Source organism: Amblyomma maculatum, chromosome 7, assembly GCF_055883805.1.
Source record: "Amblyomma maculatum isolate TAMU_Amacu chromosome 7, ASM5588380v1, whole genome shotgun sequence".
NCBI classification, from domain to species: domain Eukaryota; kingdom Metazoa; phylum Arthropoda; class Arachnida; order Ixodida; family Ixodidae; genus Amblyomma; species Amblyomma maculatum.
Window position 1 is genome coordinate 39,114,137 of NC_139350.1, and position 17,991 is coordinate 39,132,127.

Genomic DNA, 17,991 nt, shown 5'->3' on the forward strand with positions numbered 1-17,991 from the left:
CAGCTTACGCAGCACTTCTGGGATGGAAATCAACCAAATGGAACCCTTGCATGCCACGTCTGTCCCCTTCTGTGGGTATATTCATATAGCATGGTTAAAACAGGGCTGTATGTTAATGCATACCATTACATGGCTCATGCTCGGCGCGAGCAGAATGTGAACTAATGATGATGACCACAAAACAATGGTACTGAGAAAGGGCTATGAAGCTGATCGAATGGATGGTCACACAACAGAGAACAGGAGTAGAGGATATATAAAAAGAAAGAGAAACATTTGTGCCAGTTGCCACCAGAATGAGAGCCACCTGTGCCATCCACTAATGCTGCAAGACCGCACGAAGCAACAAGATTTCAGGTATCACTGAAGATGCGGGATGCAAAAAACACTGCAGCCAAACATCAAGAGCGGCAAGTAGAGTGAGAAGTCGGGAGCCACCTGTGCCATCCCCTAGTGCTGCAAAACAGCACAAAGCAAGAAGATTTCAGGTATCACTGAAGATGCGGTGTACAAAGAACACCGCAGCCAAACATTAAGAGCAGCAAGTAGAGTGAGAAGCAGTGACAAGAATAACTCCAGTATCGCCCAATACAAAAACACAATAAAATGGAGAAGAAATGCAGCAAAAAAGCAAGCATAGCGGGATTGATGCCTTCGCATTCCCAGCACGTAAGACTTAAAAAGCTCCAGGCAGTTTCTATGCTCCACCAGGTGGTAGATTACGAATGTATGCTGTGTATGTGCGGCCAAGAATAGTTTGTCTGAAGCTGGCCATGAAGCTGCTAGCATGAGTTGCAACTTGTGTTGTAGGCAGTAGCTACATGCAGTGGCTAGGCTGGCTAGGCTGGTTAGCTGGCTGCGCTGCTACGTGCTCGGGTAACGCTAGCTGCGGCTGGCGCATCTCATGCTCGTGCCAGTGTTTGCCTGACTGAGCAAACCTGTCATTTTGAGATCAGGATGATGCCCGCAAGGAGCTCTGAATGCTACTCAAACTGTGAAGGTATATTTGTACAACTTGGTTAAAGTAGTCCTTGTTAAAGAATCCTAGATGGTCAAGATTTACAAAGCCCTTCACTGCAGTGTCCCTCATACCCCAAGCGCCTTAGAATATCGGACCGTATAAACCAAACCATTAATCCTTACTGCCACTAACCAGCTTAAACTGCTGTAAGTTGTCAGCGTAGTCCCCCTCCCCACACACACAAATAGCAAGGAAACGTGAGGAATCTGAATATATGTAATACCAGGAGCAAAAATAACTAACCCCCTCCAAGTTCTGAACTGTGCCGCACCACACGCGAGTGCCACCTGAAAATGCACTCCTGGTACCTGGACCTGCGCACTCTGCCTGATCTGACACGAGGAATGCATTGCAAGGTGGCACCCACATTCAATGTGGCACAGTTCAGAACATGGAGGCGAGGTCTGCTACTTTTACTCCCAACAGTACGTATACATTAGCTAGAAAATGGCACCAAGTATTCATCCAAGGCTGGTGGATCCAAGTTAAACTATTGTGAAACTTGGCTGTCATAAAGGCAGGTCTGGGCATTTGACAGCAGCGTGGCCACTCTATACATGCAACCGATGTTCTGGCGTCCTATCTTTTGGTTCTTTGGGAAATCCAAAAATGCAAACTGGGTGGCCACCTTGCCGAAACCCCACTCCACAGCTTGCCAAACGGTGCTCATCTTCTCGTTTAACCAAGCTTCATGGGGCTGAAACCTGCATCCCCCAAATGGCTTGAGGAGCAAGGGTCGAAGATGGTATGCTGTATCCCCATATATTACGAAGTTATGGCCTTGGGTGACCTTCTCAACGTTGTTGTACAGGTTTGTCTTCTTGAGGATGCCTGAAATGCACAGTAATTTCAGTATAAAAATGTTACCAGAAGCAGGGCTTGCACTTAGAGTTGTAATTTCAAGCCGCTGTCAAAGAAATAATATATCTTCAAGCATTAGAAGTAAACTTATTTTATACGCCCCGCACACCGCATGTAGGGGCACCACTGAAAGCCACCTACTGCAGTAGTGGGGCAGCCAGCACAGCCCCACTGCTGCAGCAAGCGTACAGAAGTTCACACGTGTGATTTGCCGTTTGTGGGGGTGCATGGCGATCATTTCCACGGCATTAGGGTCCAAAAATGAATTTAATTGCTTCAAAGTGGACTTCTGTTCAAAGTCGCACTCGGACTTTCGCCCTAAGCGGGACAACCTGACCAGTGTTCACACCAAATGATTGCCGCAAGCAAGAGTCATCAAGACCAGCGATGCCATAAAGCCTATCATGAGTACCATGCCTTTTTTTGCGTTTTAAAATTGATGCCCACGCTTGCACTGTGTTTGGAGAAAAACTGATAAGTTCAATTAGTTTTCCTGGAGTGCAACATGGTGCTGTTTAGCGCGCCCGATCAAGTGGTTGCTGAGAGGTGAGCGGACCAGGCGCTTTAATGGCACGCTTGTGTACAGGAAAACATGCTGGACTAATCGCAAATAGTTTGCACCATCCTTATTGAATTCGACACAATTGTAACACGTCGTTGAAATAGCGAGAGTGCATGGTTCGTAGCTGGAAACACGACAACCTTAAGTAGCCCTTGTTTTTGGTGCGACTGCCTCCCCCGCATGCTGTCCCCTCTCGAGCTCCGTTAGATACTGTAGTGGAGAGCTCCACATTACTGGACCGCCAGCACAGCAGATAAAAGTTGCACACAATGATTATGGCATTATCTATTATTGCTTTTAAATATAAGCTTAAGAAGCGAGTGCGGCAACCCCGGCTGCTCAGAAGTAACTTCTTACATTTTCATGTCCTATCGCCCAAAGTTAGATATTTACCCCAATTTTTCGCGATGCTTACGCACGTAGGTTGTACATATGGCAAGTCACGCTTGGTATTAAACAAGAATAAAGCTCTAAGGCATTCAGTGATTGTTTAACATCTGCAATTTTCATGCTAACATTTGCGTTTCAAAAGCAGATTTTTTATGGCTGGCATCAAAGCATTTTTCCCTCATCTGTAAAAGGTAAAAAGCTTGATTTGAAAATTTTGTGCCATGCAATTACCTAACTTGCATTACCCTGGTTGAAATTAAATGCTGGGAAACCACCAAAAATACATTTAGACTTGTTACATCCTAAGTGCTCCTCTTATTTGTAAGCTGTTGACATACTGTGGGTAAGTATAGTGGGTTCTCCGGGTTATTTTACTTGTGGTCATTAGCTTCTCGCTGGCTGTTACCCCGCCGGGGTTGCGCAAAGAATGTCGAAATTTCTGGAGTCCTCCACTACGGCATCTCTCACAGCCTGAGTTGCTTTGGGACATTAAACCTCACAAACCAAACTTCTGACTGCAGACTGATGTCTGTTGTCTCCCACGAATTCTCAATTGCATTTGAAAGCAATACAAATATGCATCCAGCAAGCTTAAGGAGCTACTAGTTACGAAATGAGTCCCGACAAATGAAATACCACAATTGCCAAATACCTTTCTAGCCAAAGTTTCTTATAAGTAAAATCACAGTCGGGAAACAGATTTAGCACCCCAACCATTTCAAAGGTGTAACACGTGAGGCATGCCTGTTAGAAGAAGCCTTACTTGCACAAATAAAATAGCTGCAGCATGCCCATTCAACAAGTGCACGAACTGAAAGATATGCTAGAGCCAGCTGCACAAAATCTGCACACACTAGCAATGCTTCACGGTTCGCCCATCGTCTGTGTAAACACAGATGTGCACAGAGAGTTTCTAAATCACCGAATGTCATGCGTGAAACGCGGTGGGATCCATGTTGCAACTACTGGCTGTAGATTATGCCGTTTTCAGAAGGCTCTCAGCGGCTATTATATTTACTAAATTCACAAGAAAGCAAATAAGCGTCAACAGAAATGACAGGATGTGTTGAGAATGAATCCACGCAAATATATCTTTTCAATTACAAATGGGCATTAATCCGAGAGGACATTCAGGAAATGTCACAATCATGACCTATTTTCTGGGTCATAATCAGACAATCACAATGCTGTGAAACGTGCACGAATATGCTGACTTCATGCCAACTAAAGACAGAAATATCTGCGCAAATACAAAAATCTGTAGTGAATGACACTGTGCAGCCAGGTGAGAAATTACGGGAGCGGTGCCAAATCTCGAACGAGTAGCGCGCGCACAGTAGCAACGCTTCCCAGCTCGGAAGCAGTTAAACACACAGGCACGTACATAAAGAGCTCAGAAACGATCAAAAGCCACGCGTGAGACATGATCCAATCCATGCTGCATTCAGTTTGAAAAAAAAGATTGCTGTGCACAAGTTGTGGTCTGTGAGTGGCAAGAAGCATGCAACTGCCTCTCACATAGAACTAAAGGAAAAAGCAGTTAAAACTAACTGATGCTGTTTGAGGGGTAGGCATAATGGGACAATAAACATTTCATAGCAGCACCATATAAGTGACGTAAATAATTACAAAAACATCGAGACGTGAGCAGAACTTTTTTCACCGCCCAGAAACAAACCACTGTTGTCATTGCTCCTGTTCATAAGGCCAGCCCGGAAACTTGAAGAAATGCTATCCCAGGGAGCACTTATAGCTTTTAGAGCACTCCACTTCAAAACAGTCGTTTCTAGACATGACCCAAGTTCAATTTGAACCATATGAACTCAACGATACAATTTTGTGCATTAAAGCCTTCGACTACGTAGGAACCCAAGGAGAAAGGCAGCCGGGTAGCCCCGCCTGCGTTTTGTAATGCCGCCGCCAGGCGGGACAATCTCAAAGGATACGCGGGGCATATTGTCTGCCACCTATCTCATGAAACACGCATTACTTTTGTAGTGACAATCGCAATTCCTCCTAATTCATAGCTCCAAGTACTACCATTTCTCGAATTGATCAATGGTAACTAGCTTGTTATTACTGACAAACTTGCCAAATAGACCCCAAGTGAGATTTCAACATGCACGGGTAGTAAATTGTCACCAAAAAAAGTCAGCACTCATTTATGAAAAAACATGAAACCAAATCTGCCAAATTACTAAATTGCGGGAACTGAAAATCCATACCCTGCATTTAATATCAAAATTTTGATGATGAGCTTTCTTCATGGCAAAAAAGTTCGCACTTTTAGAAAAGCTGCCCAGACCTCTTTTGTTATCTAAACACTGGATCAAGGCGCTAAATGTGTCGCTGCTATGCAGTATTGCATAGGGATGAAAAGATAATGAGAACTGTGTCGGTGGGAAGGATATGACAGGCAGCCATAAACACATAGTGGACTGTTAATTGAGGATGAGAATTTGCCTAGTTCAGGTGAAAACCATATATAACGTTAACTTTCTTTAGTCATCAGTGCGCAGCATCTTTAACCCATGGTTATGGTTCTTGAGGTCACCTCAATGTAGCATCCTCAAGGATTTCAGGCCTCCTGCGCATAATTCTTATTTGGGCTGTTCCCTAAATCAGTAATATGTTCAAGCAGCTTCATACTAAGCAAAGTCGTACAGAATATATGCACCTACCTGCATCATGTCTTCGCCTTGAAAAGGCCCATCCAGCTGGCAAACTATGCCACTGGGGCATATTACGGCCTTGTATTTTTGAACATGGCAGCGTTTATGGCCTCAAAAATCTTCTTGCTGCTCTGATCTGGGTCGGCAAATTTTGCGGGCAGTACCATCTATAAACCCAACAGTTTGTAAGTTGGGCTCCTTTAGCGTTCACGGCCTGAAAAGAACAAGTGATCATAAAATGACTTTGATTGTCACATTTTGCTGTCTCTTGTGTTTCACTACTTGCTAACATTACCGGGTTTGAGCATAACAAAAACATGAAACATGGTTTATAACTGTATTCAACTTTGGAAGCTTTATGATGAAGTGGCTACAAATAATTCATACAAAAGCTCTGACACTAAATTAGTCGGGATGCGTTGCTCCAATCTTTGTGAGCCTGTATGAATGATTCTGGTACTACTGGAGCACATGCCTGATATTTCTTACTATCGTAGTTACTCGATTCTAGCGTCTTCTTTTATCACGATCGTGAGCCCAAAGTGATAGAGGTTCTCAGATTCGAAATATAACGCTCCCCCCCCCCCCCCCCCCCCTCCATTCCCGTTTCTTCGTCGATATCTCGACGAGACGCGCGCGAAATTATTTAGCAAACACCATTAGCAAAGGCGATTGAAGTGCGCTTGAAGTTCAATGTGGCAGCCCTCTTCAAGCTCATTCCGGCCTCCTTTACGGATGTCGAACAGCTGATATCAAACAAAGCAACGCCGGGCCGCGATGTCTACGCAACTTGCCGAAATATTCCAGGACCATGTGGCAACACGCTGATTGGGTAATCTGGGTAGCTTTCTGCTGGCATTTGGCGTCCTGCGCCGCCAGCTCTCGCATAGTGCCGGAACGCAGCTGTTTTGCTGCGTTCTAGCCCGGCATCTTGCACTTCCAGCTTCTTGTTTTAGAAGCTGGAAGTACAAGATGCCGGGCTAGTTGGTACTGCATAATGAAATAAAACAGCGCAAGGAACGGGTCGAAACACGAAGGAAAGGAAACAAAGACACAGGCGCTGTGACTTTGTCTTTGTTTCCTTTCCTTCGCATTTCGTCACTTTCCTTGCGCTGTTTCATTGCGTTAAGAAGCTGGAGATGGCGCCGCACCTCTGAGTTCCTGCTTGAGACTGAGTACGCAAGCGCTCCGGCAAGCTTGTCTATGCTCTCTTCCTGTCAAAAAGGGACTCTCATGCAAACTTTTTTCTCTATATTTCTTTTTCTGCGGAGTTCGGAGGACGCTTAGAATCGAAAAAATAGGGTATTTGCTAAAAATGCTTCCCCTGCGCAATAACATTTCTCATGCAGGATTTCGCGCCAGCATTCAGAACTCATCAAACAAAATTTCCTTACCTCACAGAAGCGTTCTAGAGAAGTCACAGTGAGCCACTAATGGGTGCTCAGATCATGAGGAAGGTGGTCGAAGTAGTGCTCGACATGGGCCAGCACCATATTCACAACACTCGAGATCCCAGACTGGTGGCGGTTGAACATTACTTCGAGGTCAAAGAGGTGGTTCGGATAGGCCAGGCGCCGCAGTGCCATGCAAAGCGCCTCATGGCCGGGCACAGTCACGCTCTGGGCGCTGACGAAATCGTTCGGCACCATCAGGCAAGAAGACAGATGATAGAAATCGGTATTCTTGATCCTGAAATGCCGGTCAAAATCTCAGTCCTCTATTCGGTCAATATTCAGCAGGCCACGCGCTCCCAGATTTCGGCGTGGCTCCGGCTCCATTAGGGACGAGCATGCATACATGCCTTCTATTTCTCTCTATGTGTGAGTGCCGAGAAGGAGCGGGTCAGTGAATGTATTGTACTGTGCCATATCTAGCTCGAATATGCGCGCACGGAAGCCTGAGTACACAAGGAACCGGCAAATAACTTCGGCGGACAAGGAACCTTGTGTCAACAGTTATACAACCATGTATACAACGGCGCAGAAATTGAGTTGGCTATGGATTGAGACTGCCTATCTGGCCTAGCGGCAGGCGTTGTGACTATGACCGCGCTGCTATAATTTTCAAAAGACGCTGGACTGTTCGCTAGAATGTAGTACGTATTATTAGTATCAAAAAAATATTGCTGACAAGAATTTAATGTCTTTTTACGCATAATTTTTGTTGCAGTTTTATGTTACGGGGCCACTGCCATCATCTTCTCTTTTTCTTCCAACTTCTCACTACGGTAACTACGAAACTGGCGCCGGTAACTGCAAAACTGCTGATACGGTGAAAATGCTATTCTAAAAACGCGTTCTGTGTTTTGCAACGCTAACCGAAAAGTTCGCGGCCCGGTAACACGATAAACTAACCTAAACACGGTAAAAAAAGCATTCTTAGCGGTTAGCGTGATGTCTGCACTTTTTCTCCCCAGGGGGTCGACCTCTGAGCTAGTTCGCGTGGCTTGTTATGCATTTCCAGTGTTCCAAATCTTTTGATGTTAAGATTTTTTTTCCTACATTTGCCGATAGTAAGCACCTTCACCAAAACTAAATCAGCGGCATTACATGACTGAGAAGCAAGCCCCTTGGGCTCTACACTTTTTACAAAGGCTGTATGTGTTGGTTCAATGCTCCGTACTAAAGCTGGAACGTGAAACCGAAGGAGTTCCTTGCCGATATCAGCCTCTCTCCCCTCTCATTCACCGGTTGTATGCGTACAGCATGCGCAAGCCAACAGCGCATGTGAGAAGCGCCAGCAAGCGCCAGCACAGTCGGTGGGAAACAGGCGGAAGACGAGGGTGGATGTTTCGTCTGGGGGGCGTTGGGGCCCAATTACAGGTGCCGAGGAGCACGTTTTATCGCACCGGGCCCGCACATTCGAGCTCGCACTATGTCGACGATCCTTTCGTCATAGTCCCTGTATATTGACTCTCTGCGTGTGTTAATTTTTTTCTTTTTTTTGTGTAGATATTTAATCTCGCATATTACTGCCTGTAATATATAGATGGTAATGCTTATTCGCTTAATTGGTAGAGTTTGTATTTTTCATCCCTTTCGCGTTTGAACTGTTGTCATATTATTTATATCGATTCCGTTACGCGTGTTAATTTTTACCTTATGTTTCTTTTTAAAAGCAATAAATGCATTTTATTACCCTCGCTGAGTTTTTAGTGCATAGCACTGCTAGCTGGAATCAAGTATGTCGCCGATGTCTGTCCGAAGTCGCTCACTCTCTCTCTTTTGTTGAACTTGAAGTGGAAAAAGAGCCGGTGGTGACGCGCACGCCGCGCGGATTAGCATTGATGAAGCGGAGTGGCCGCACAGCTGCAGCAGAAGCCGCTCTCTCTCTCTCTCTCTGTCCATCCGTATCTCTGTGAACTTGTAGAGGAGGAAGGGAAAGTCGCAACGCCCGCATCACGCTACTTAACACTGAGGGGGCGGAGCGGGCCGCATAGATGCACCCAGTGAAAGAGGGGCGTGTCTGTTACGGGCGTGGTGGCCGTCACTGGACAGCGCTGCCCAATCGTGTATTACTCCGCAATAAGCAGTCGTTCAACTTCGGCATCTCTCCCCTAACATCAGACACTCCTCAGCCTTCATGGACAGCAGATGTTCACGCGTTGTGATCCCTGCATCTCGGTTCCAAACCGCTCACCGCGTAGTAAAGCAGCTTGTGCTTACCTCCGCCCCTTAACTGGCGCTTGCCTTCAAGCGTGTTTTCCTCTCTATTTATCTGCCCCTAAGATCTTACCCCCGACCTTTCGGCCGCAGAGCATTGCATTGTGCCTGTTTTCGTTAACTTCTGAAGATGGTGTAAGGAAAGCTGAGGACACGGCTGCGCCCGGCACTTGCTTCACGTCGCAATGGATAAAGCCGAGCCGTCTGGCACTGCGGTACAGGTTCGCCGTGCTCGACGTGCTGAAGTACAACGGGTACGAAAAGAGCGGGATCGTGAGTCTATTGATTCTGATATTGCAGCTAATTGGTACAAGAATCTAGAGGCACAAAGAATAAGGAAACATACCGAACGTGCCCAGGAAACTACTCAAGAACCTGAGCGTCACCCAGAAACGGATACCGAAGTGAAAAGGAACAAACGTGAGGTACAAACTTTAGGACAACGGGCTGCGCGACTGTAAGCGATGGAAAGGTATAGCTGAAATAAGCAGTGCTAAGCACCTACTTTGCATTTGATTACCTACGCAAATTGGCCATACTTTTTTTTTCTCACTGGCTAAAGCACCGCCGCCCGTGAACCTTGCACGGGCTGACCGACCTTAACAAATTGAACATTGTCTAACACTGACCAAGGTCCGTTAGAAGGGTAAATGACCCCTATGCCTCCATGATTTGCGCCTGGCAGCTGTATGACGAGCCATTTGTGACAGAGACGCACAATCTATTTAGCCGGACACACCTGCGCGCTCTAAGAGATCCACGTTTTATTAACCTGGAGACGAATCTACGCGCTCTATGTTGCGAAGTGTGCAGCTTAGCCCACTTATTTGGAGTAATGAATAGAGCCAGGCTGCATGTTGGAATGTCACTGACCCTTTGCGCGTGACATGGCACCAGAACAGACATTGTTACCCGGCCTATTCATTGTTCAGCCCAAGCTTAACGACTTTGGAGCTCAGAGCGGAACAATCTGTGCGAGGAATTGTGGGTTAGACACGGACAAACTACCTTTTGCCCGCAATTAGCTGCTGTGGGTCCACGCAGGGCAATAGATAGACAGCCAGGAAGGGGGGGGGGGGTGCGCATGCTTCGCCACTGTGGAGCTCAGAGCTGAGGCCGACAAATCCTGTGCTGTGCACTGTGGGCTAGACGCGGGCATACTTGCTGTTTGCCCATAAAAATCTGCTGGGGGTCCGCTCAGAACGCTATGCGGACATCTAACAGGGGTTGCCCACACATCACCGACTGCAATGCTCACAGCTAAGCGCTGGTATCTCCAGTGTGGGACCTCTGTGGGCAGTCCGCCCGTTCTGGTCTTTACGCGGCAGTTTGCTGGGGGGGTGCCCACACTTCGCCACTGCAATGCCCAGAGCTCAGCCCATTCGTATACAATGCGGGACCTTTGCGGGCTAGATGCAGGCATGCTAGCTGCTTCTCCACACATTCCCGCAATCGGTCCCCGCAGGGTAATACATTGGCCCTACGTAGTGGGTATGCCTACCCTTCTGTACCGTTTTACCTCCGCATCTGCCGCAGGTATCTTTTGCTGGACCCGTATAGGTTGCCCCCTCCTAAGAAGCCCATGGATTTCGTCATGCGATTGAAGACGAACGGCCCCAACACCTCTATCAGAAGCATCCATTCGCAAGAGGAATTTCTTTTCAAAATCCGGACGTTTCAGAATTGGTGCTTCAGCCAGTTTTTCCCGCATGTTCTTGAAAGCCCGTTTTTCCTCGGGGCCCCAGCTCACGACTGAAGGTTGACCCTTCCGTGTTAGATCTGACAGAGGACAGGTCAGATCAGCATAGTTCGGAATGAAATCACGGTAGTAAACCGCGAGACCTAAGAAGGATCAGACCTGCTTCTTTGTTGTCTGACGTGAAGCTTCTTGTATCTTCCGTAGGGTCTTGGTGAGGGGCAACAACTCTCAGGATGCAATTTGGTGGCACAGGAATGCGATGGTTTCCATTCCGACCTCGCATTTGAGCGGTTTGATGGTGAGACCAACCGCTTCATTTTGAACAAAGACCTCATACAGTGTTTGGCGATGCTGTTCCCATGTCGCACATGCAATGAGCACATCGTCATAATAGTACGCCACGTCGGGAATATCGGCCAAGATGCTTCGCATCCACTTCGTAAAAAAGGCTGGTGCCGCCGTAATACCGAAGGGCATATATCAAAATTGAAAGCGCCCCGTGCCAACCGTGAAAGCAGTCATTGCCTTTGAATCGGTTGACAAAAGCACTTGCCAATATCCCTTGCATAAGCCCAGCTTGGAAAAGAATTTCGTGCGGCCAACCAAGGCGCTAAGGTTGCACGAACGTGGTAAGGGTTCGGCGTCATCTGAGATGACCTCGTTTAGCTTCCGAAAGTCAATGCATAGCCGATGCGTCCCGTCAGGCTTGCGTACGGCGATCACAGGGGAGTTGTAGGGCGTTTCCGATTATACAACATTTTGGGCGAGTTGGTTACATACATTCATTATTACAGCGTGTTACGTTTCTCCACCGACAAGCGGGACAGCTGACGCGGCCACCGCGTAGCAACAGGCAGAACCGTGAGCGGATCGGCCATTTCGGCGCCGTTCATCGGCCGCGCAATGCTTCCTCCCGCGGACAAGTCTCGATGTGATCCTGCCACGCGCCAAATTTGTGTGCGTGCGTGTGTGCGCAAACGCCGGCCAAGCCCGGAGCTCGGGGGAGAGTGCGCCGCCCTCGCCCGTCTGCAGGAGGTGGAGGAGATGCAGTCGGACCACCTGCTATTGAGTCATCCCTTCGTGCCCAGACTTGTCGGGCTCTCCATTTCCTGTGAGGGCTTTCCCTTTCCCTGTGGACTGGCAAGCCTATAAAAAGCAGCGGCCGACTCCGCTGAGACAGAGACTACTTTGACGCGCCGTTGACACGATGCTAGACACCAGCTGTGTGAGAGTGTCTGTATTCTCTCCGTGTCAGCTTCTCTGCCCGTTTCTTCATAATTTTGCAGTAAAGGTTGTTTCGTTAGAAGACGCCTCGTCTTTGCTGGGACCATCGATGCCGTCCGCCGTCCACGGAGCCGCCAGGCCAACGCTACCGAGGGGCCGCGCGCCGCACATAATAACTGGTGGCAGCGGTGCGATACCAGGCGCACGCGATCCAAACCTAATAACTGGTAGGCAGCGGTGGGACGACCAAGCCGTAACCGTGGTCGGAGGGACGAGCCAGGCGATACCGTCGTCCAACGTGAACAGCGGTGGGACGAGGACGACCAAGCAGTGACCGTGGTTGGTGAAACGAGCCAGGCTTGACCGAGGTGCAACATCTGGTGGGAAGAGCGGAGATGTCCCAGGCGTGACCCGTGCAACAAGCAGCTCAGCGGAAAGGCGGGAGCAGTGCAACGAGCCCTGTGTGATGACTGGTTACCTGCAGCGGAACGACTGCATTGGATTCTTGGCTGCGAGGTTTGGTGAGTGCGGGACTTTCTTCTACTGAGTTTTGCCAGGCTTTTGTTAAGTAGAGAAGAGAGCTGGTAATTGTGTTGTTGTTGCTGGGTTAATTGCAGCAAGGCAATAGTGGACAGTAGAGAAGGCAGCACTCGGAACAGCCATGGATTTGAAGTCGTTGCGTAAACCGAAATCGCTGGAGCTTGCGGAGGAGTTGGGTCTAAATTTGTCAGACAAACTCAGAAAACCAGAAGTGTTAAAGGCTATTCTTGCGTTGGAAGCTGAAGATGACGAGTTTTGGAATGCCTTGAGATCATTGAGGAACGTCACGAGAAAGAGGAATGTGAACGTCATGAGAAAGAGATGCGTGAGCGTAGGGAACGTTACGAGAAAGAGGACGCCCGCGTAAGGAAACTGATGCAGCTGGAGATTTCAGCACATAGAAGGAGTGTGGAAAGGATTAAAGCTTGCAATGCCATTCAGTGTAACGGTTCAACACCGCGAGATGGTCCGCCACCGTTCCTCATTGCCGGGGATGTGGCAGAGTATTTGGCAGACTTCGAGAATGTCTGCAGAAGTAAACGTTTCGAGCGAGATAGTTGGGCGCAGATGTTGGTAGCTCTTCTCTCCGCTGAAGCGTCGGAAGAAATCAAACGATTGGTTGGCGACCGCTTGAAAAATTACGATGCACTAAAAGAGTCATTGCTGATACGATATCGGATAATGCCTCAGGATCTTCGAAAAAGATATGAGAGCGAGAAACATTGTAACACGACGTACTTTGATTTGTCGTATCAGTTGAAAGCCGCTGTAAGCGAATGGCTAGACAGTGCGGAAGTTTCGGAGCAAATGAACTTGCACCGGAGTGTGAGAAACAGCTTGGGAAAGCAGCCGAGCAACGTGACCGCAGTAGTGAGCCGACCGATCCTCGAACAGAAGAGCATCGTGTTACCGTGGTCGAGCCACTAGCTGAGACGGTTAGCAGAGGCTTAATCGGCGAGAAGTCCGAAGTGACGCCGTTAAGCGAGGTGAACTGCACGCCGACCCAAGTAGCTGTAGGAGATACAGTTCCATCAAATGAGTGTGGGGAACTGGTAGTAACTGTACCGCCTCTCGAATTAAAAGCAGAAGCATGTGTAGAGAGCGACGGAGATGACAACGAGCTAGGAGATGAAAAAATTGCGGTCTTCGGAATCAGCTGTGTCGTAGAGCAGGGCACGCAGAAAAGCGAAGTGCCGATCAGGCAAACTGCGCAGCCCGCGAGTTGTGATCAGCCAGGGTAGACCGACGCTGTAGAGAGCGAGACTTGCAAAGGCGACAGTGAACGACCAGAGCAGAGTCAGAATCGTTCGCGCCCCGAAACCACGCTAGGTTGTATTCGCGAAAGCAACTCCAGTGCGAACGAGGACGAGGCACACATGGCCCTCACACAATCCGAAGCGCCCCAGCTGTCCTAAGAGCTTGATCATGCGCCGGTTAGCGCTGAGTAACGCGGCTCATCGGAGAACCCGTGTAACGTGAGTGGCGAGCCGCCAGAGGAAATGCCTAGCTTGAGGGCTAGCATGAGCGGTTGTTCGGATTTGACTGAAAGTGAGTCATACGATGCAGCCGCGGCGCCGCCAGAGGAAATGCCTAGCTTGAGCGCGGCGTGAGCAGTTGTTGTTCAGACTTGTCTGGAGGTGAGTCATGCGCTGCTGGCCGCTATGCAGACGCGGCACCACACTTTGACCACTCAGACGACACCGGTGTCCTACTAGCTCCGGTTACCGCTAGAACGTTGACCGCTAGCTTGCCGGAACTCGCGCCGAAAGAAAGTGGGACTAGAGTATTCAAGTGCTGCCACCGAAAAACGCGGAAAGGCAGGCGCGAGAAAGAATTCTGCCATCGTAAGGAGAGCAAACTCAAACGATTGCAAAAAGAAAGCAGAAAGCATGTGTTCCAGTGCTGCCGCAGAAAAAAAGCGGAAAGGCAGGCGCGAGAAAGAATGGAACAAGTTGAAGCTATCGCGAAAGCGACTATCCCGAAGGCACAAATGCGCCCGTGCCGAAAAATCGCGTGACTGGTGCGCCAAGCGTAAAGAGAGGGATAGGTTGTTTAGAAAAGCGAGTGACTCATGCTCGTCTATTTCTTGGTACAGAAATAGGAAGGTACGGTTGTTCCAGGAAACGGACAGCCGAAGCTTTAGTGAAAAGGGTAGTCTCAACGGTAATGCCGGTGGCTTAAGTCGAAGCCCATAACGCGAGAAGAAGCCTCAGTTTTCACTTCTTGGTGTTTTTCTTCCTGACATAGGATTTTGAACAGATTGCATTGTATTATTTTTGTTTGAGAATGGTGTTTTTGAAAGCGCAATTTTCAAATTTGTGGACGCGTTCCAAGTGCTGCTGAGCTGCCCTTTATTATAGATGGGGGCATAAGAGGGAAATAATCTGGCATAACTTTCTGAAGATTGTGCTGTGCCTGCTGGCTGAACGGCAGAGTCTTTAGCATGGTTGTGACGTTGTGGGTTGTCAGCAAACTCTCCTGAAGACAAGTAGCAGAGTGCCTTGGAAATCCGGACATGCCAAGGACTTCTTCAGGCTAACTGGCTCAAGGGAAGCAGAATCGGAGGACCCCGCCTAGCAGCAACATCCCGATCCCTCCGGACAGCGGATGCAGTCCCCTGCCCTTCGGGATCTCCCTTCCCAGGCGGGGCAATCTGTTACGTTTCTGCACCGACAAGTGGGACAGCTGACGCGGCCACCGCATAGCAACACGCAGAACCGCGAGCGGATCGGCCATTTCGGCGCCGTTCATCGGCCGCGCAACGCTTCCTCCCGCGGGCAAGTCTCGACGTGATCCTGCCACGCGCCAAATGTGTGTGCGTGCGTGTTTCTGAAAATGCCGGCCAAGCCCGGAGGTCGGGGGAGAGTGCGCCGCCCTCGCCCGTCTGCAGGAGGTGGAGGAGATGCGGTCGGACCACCTGCTATTGAGGCATCCCTTCGTGCCCAGACTAGTCGGGCTCTCCATTCCTGTGAGGGCTTTCCCTTTCCCTGTGGACTGGCCAGCCTATAAAAAGCAGCGGCAGACTCCGCTGAGACAGAGACTACTTTGACACGCCGTTGACACGACGCTAGACACCAGCTGTGTGAGAGTGTCTGTATTCTCTCCAAGTCAGCTTCTCTGCCCGTTTCTTCATGATGTTGCAGTGAAGGTTGTTTCGTTAGAAGACGCCTTGTCTTTGCTGGGATCGTTGATGCCGTCCGCCGTCCACGGAGCCGCCAGGCCAACGCTACCGAGGGGCCGCGCGCCGCACGTAATAACTGGTGGCAGCGGTGCTTTACCAGGTGCACGCGACCCAAACCTAATAAGCGCAAATACGGCACAGAACAAGGAGGACACAACCTCAGCGCTGTTGTGTCCTCCTCTTGTTCTGTGCCGTCTTTGCGCTGTAATAATGAACGACTCCGATTGCTCAATGTAGTCTAATCGGAGCAAGTCGTCCACTTATAATGCAATTGCCTGTCTCAAAGTTTACGGTAGCTGATATTGTTTTACATTTATCAGCCTGTAGCTCTGCAACTTAAGTTGGCACTTGATCAGCGTGGTCTTCCCGGGAAGGACCGAAGATATACCTTCGTACTGTTGCAGAAGTTTCTTGGCTTCATCTGCTCTATGTTGGTCAATCGCTCAGACATGTGTACATCCCCGTTAGACTGCGACTGGGAGGGCTTAGGAAGCTCTATCTCTCCAGCGTCTGTGTCTTCTTCTGCCGATATTACTGCAGCGACAGCTGCCACGGTGTTGTCTTCTTTTCTTTGATGGTATCCCATGAGCATGTTGATATGGAACATTTTTGTAACATGGCCCTAATCCGTTCCATAGTCGACATCACCCCTGCGGCTGATGACCGAAAATGGACCCTTCCATTCCATGAGCAGCTTATTGTACTCTGTGGAAGAAGAATAAGAACCTTCTCTCCCGGTTTGAGTAAGCGTTTGCGGCTCTTGATGTTGTAGTAGCGGCTATAGCACTCTCCTGCGCGCTCTAGGTCTTCGTGGGCAAGTGTATAGGTATTCTTCAGTCTGGCCCGTAAAGCAAGCACGTACTCATTCGTAGTTGGCAACTTGTCAGGGATGGTTGCATTCGTCCAAAGCTCTCTAAGTGCAGCCAGGGGTCCACGCACATTTCGCCCATATAACATTTCGATTGGGGAAAAGCCGAGGCTTTCTTGGGGTACTTCCTTGTATGGAAACAAAAGTGGAGCCAGGTAGCGGTCCCAATCGGTCGGTCTCTCTTCATCACTTGATCATCAACATGTCATCATCAATCTTAACTTAATCTTGAACCACCTTTGCAGGCTGATGTGTTGGAAACTGATTGTGCACCGGGGGGCCAGCGGGGTTGGAGGAGCGTCTTCCAATCTCACCCCCTGAGGAAGCTGGGCGCCAAGCCGGGGGTCCGCTTGTACCCATTTTTACCGGTGGGTGTCTGGCGGTGGGTTTCGAACTAACTACCTCCCGCAGCCGAGAAGGACGATTCCTTCACTTGCAGTCGGGAATTGGCGGTCTGAGCGACAGATATAAACATGGGCAAATGTGCACCTTGAATACAAGCCATTGTATCTGTTTTTAAGTTACCCGGTTTAAAGTTAATTATGAAGAAATCGAAGAGTATTTTGACTCCATGGAAAATCATGTGGGTGACGTAGTAACAGTTTCACACGAGTGAATGTTTAGTAATACCTTGAAATCTAATGTTATGTTATTGTTGGACAGCATGTGAATGTTGAAGTCACCACCTAAAATTAGCTGATACTGTTTCGCATGAAAGAATTCTAAAAATTAACCCAGAAATACGAAGATGTCAGCAGAAATTCTAGAGGATGGATGATACCGAACGCAAAATATCAAGGTACCACATTTTACAGTTACCGCTTCATAAGAAGGGGTTATACAACAAAATTCTGGAACTATATCTGATTCCATAGCATCCGAAACTAACATGGAATCTCCTCCTTCCTGCCAGCAGAATGGTTCATATAAAAGCATTTGCATTTAGGAATAGTATATATGTCCTCCTGACAGGTAAACCACGTTTCAGAAAACAGGGTAGAAGTAAAACTATGTTCAGCTGCACGAAAAAATGATCAATTTCGTCGTTCTTGTTCCTACCAGATTTGATATTTAGATGAATGCAGGTACAGCACTGCCATTTGTCATCCTTAAAATAATTGTTGAAGTCACAAAGATATATTAGGCAGTAAAACAAGAGATTGAAAAAGATAGGGCTCCATATTCACACACATAACTGGCTTCACATTTCGTCAAGGTACGCTTCACAACGAATAGCGATTGCTGAATCGCGCTCTTTCCTTCTGACTAACACCGTTCCGTTGCGGTGCCGGATGAAACGGTAGTCATTGA

General features: G+C 48.5%; 1 pseudogene; it reads right to left on the reverse strand.

The window, feature by feature from the left end:
- Positions 1-1,457: 1,457 nt before the first annotated feature.
- LOC146183059 (uncharacterized) lies at positions 1,458-7,542 on the reverse strand (annotated as a pseudogene).
- Between the last annotated feature and the right edge of the window lie 10,449 nt (positions 7,543-17,991).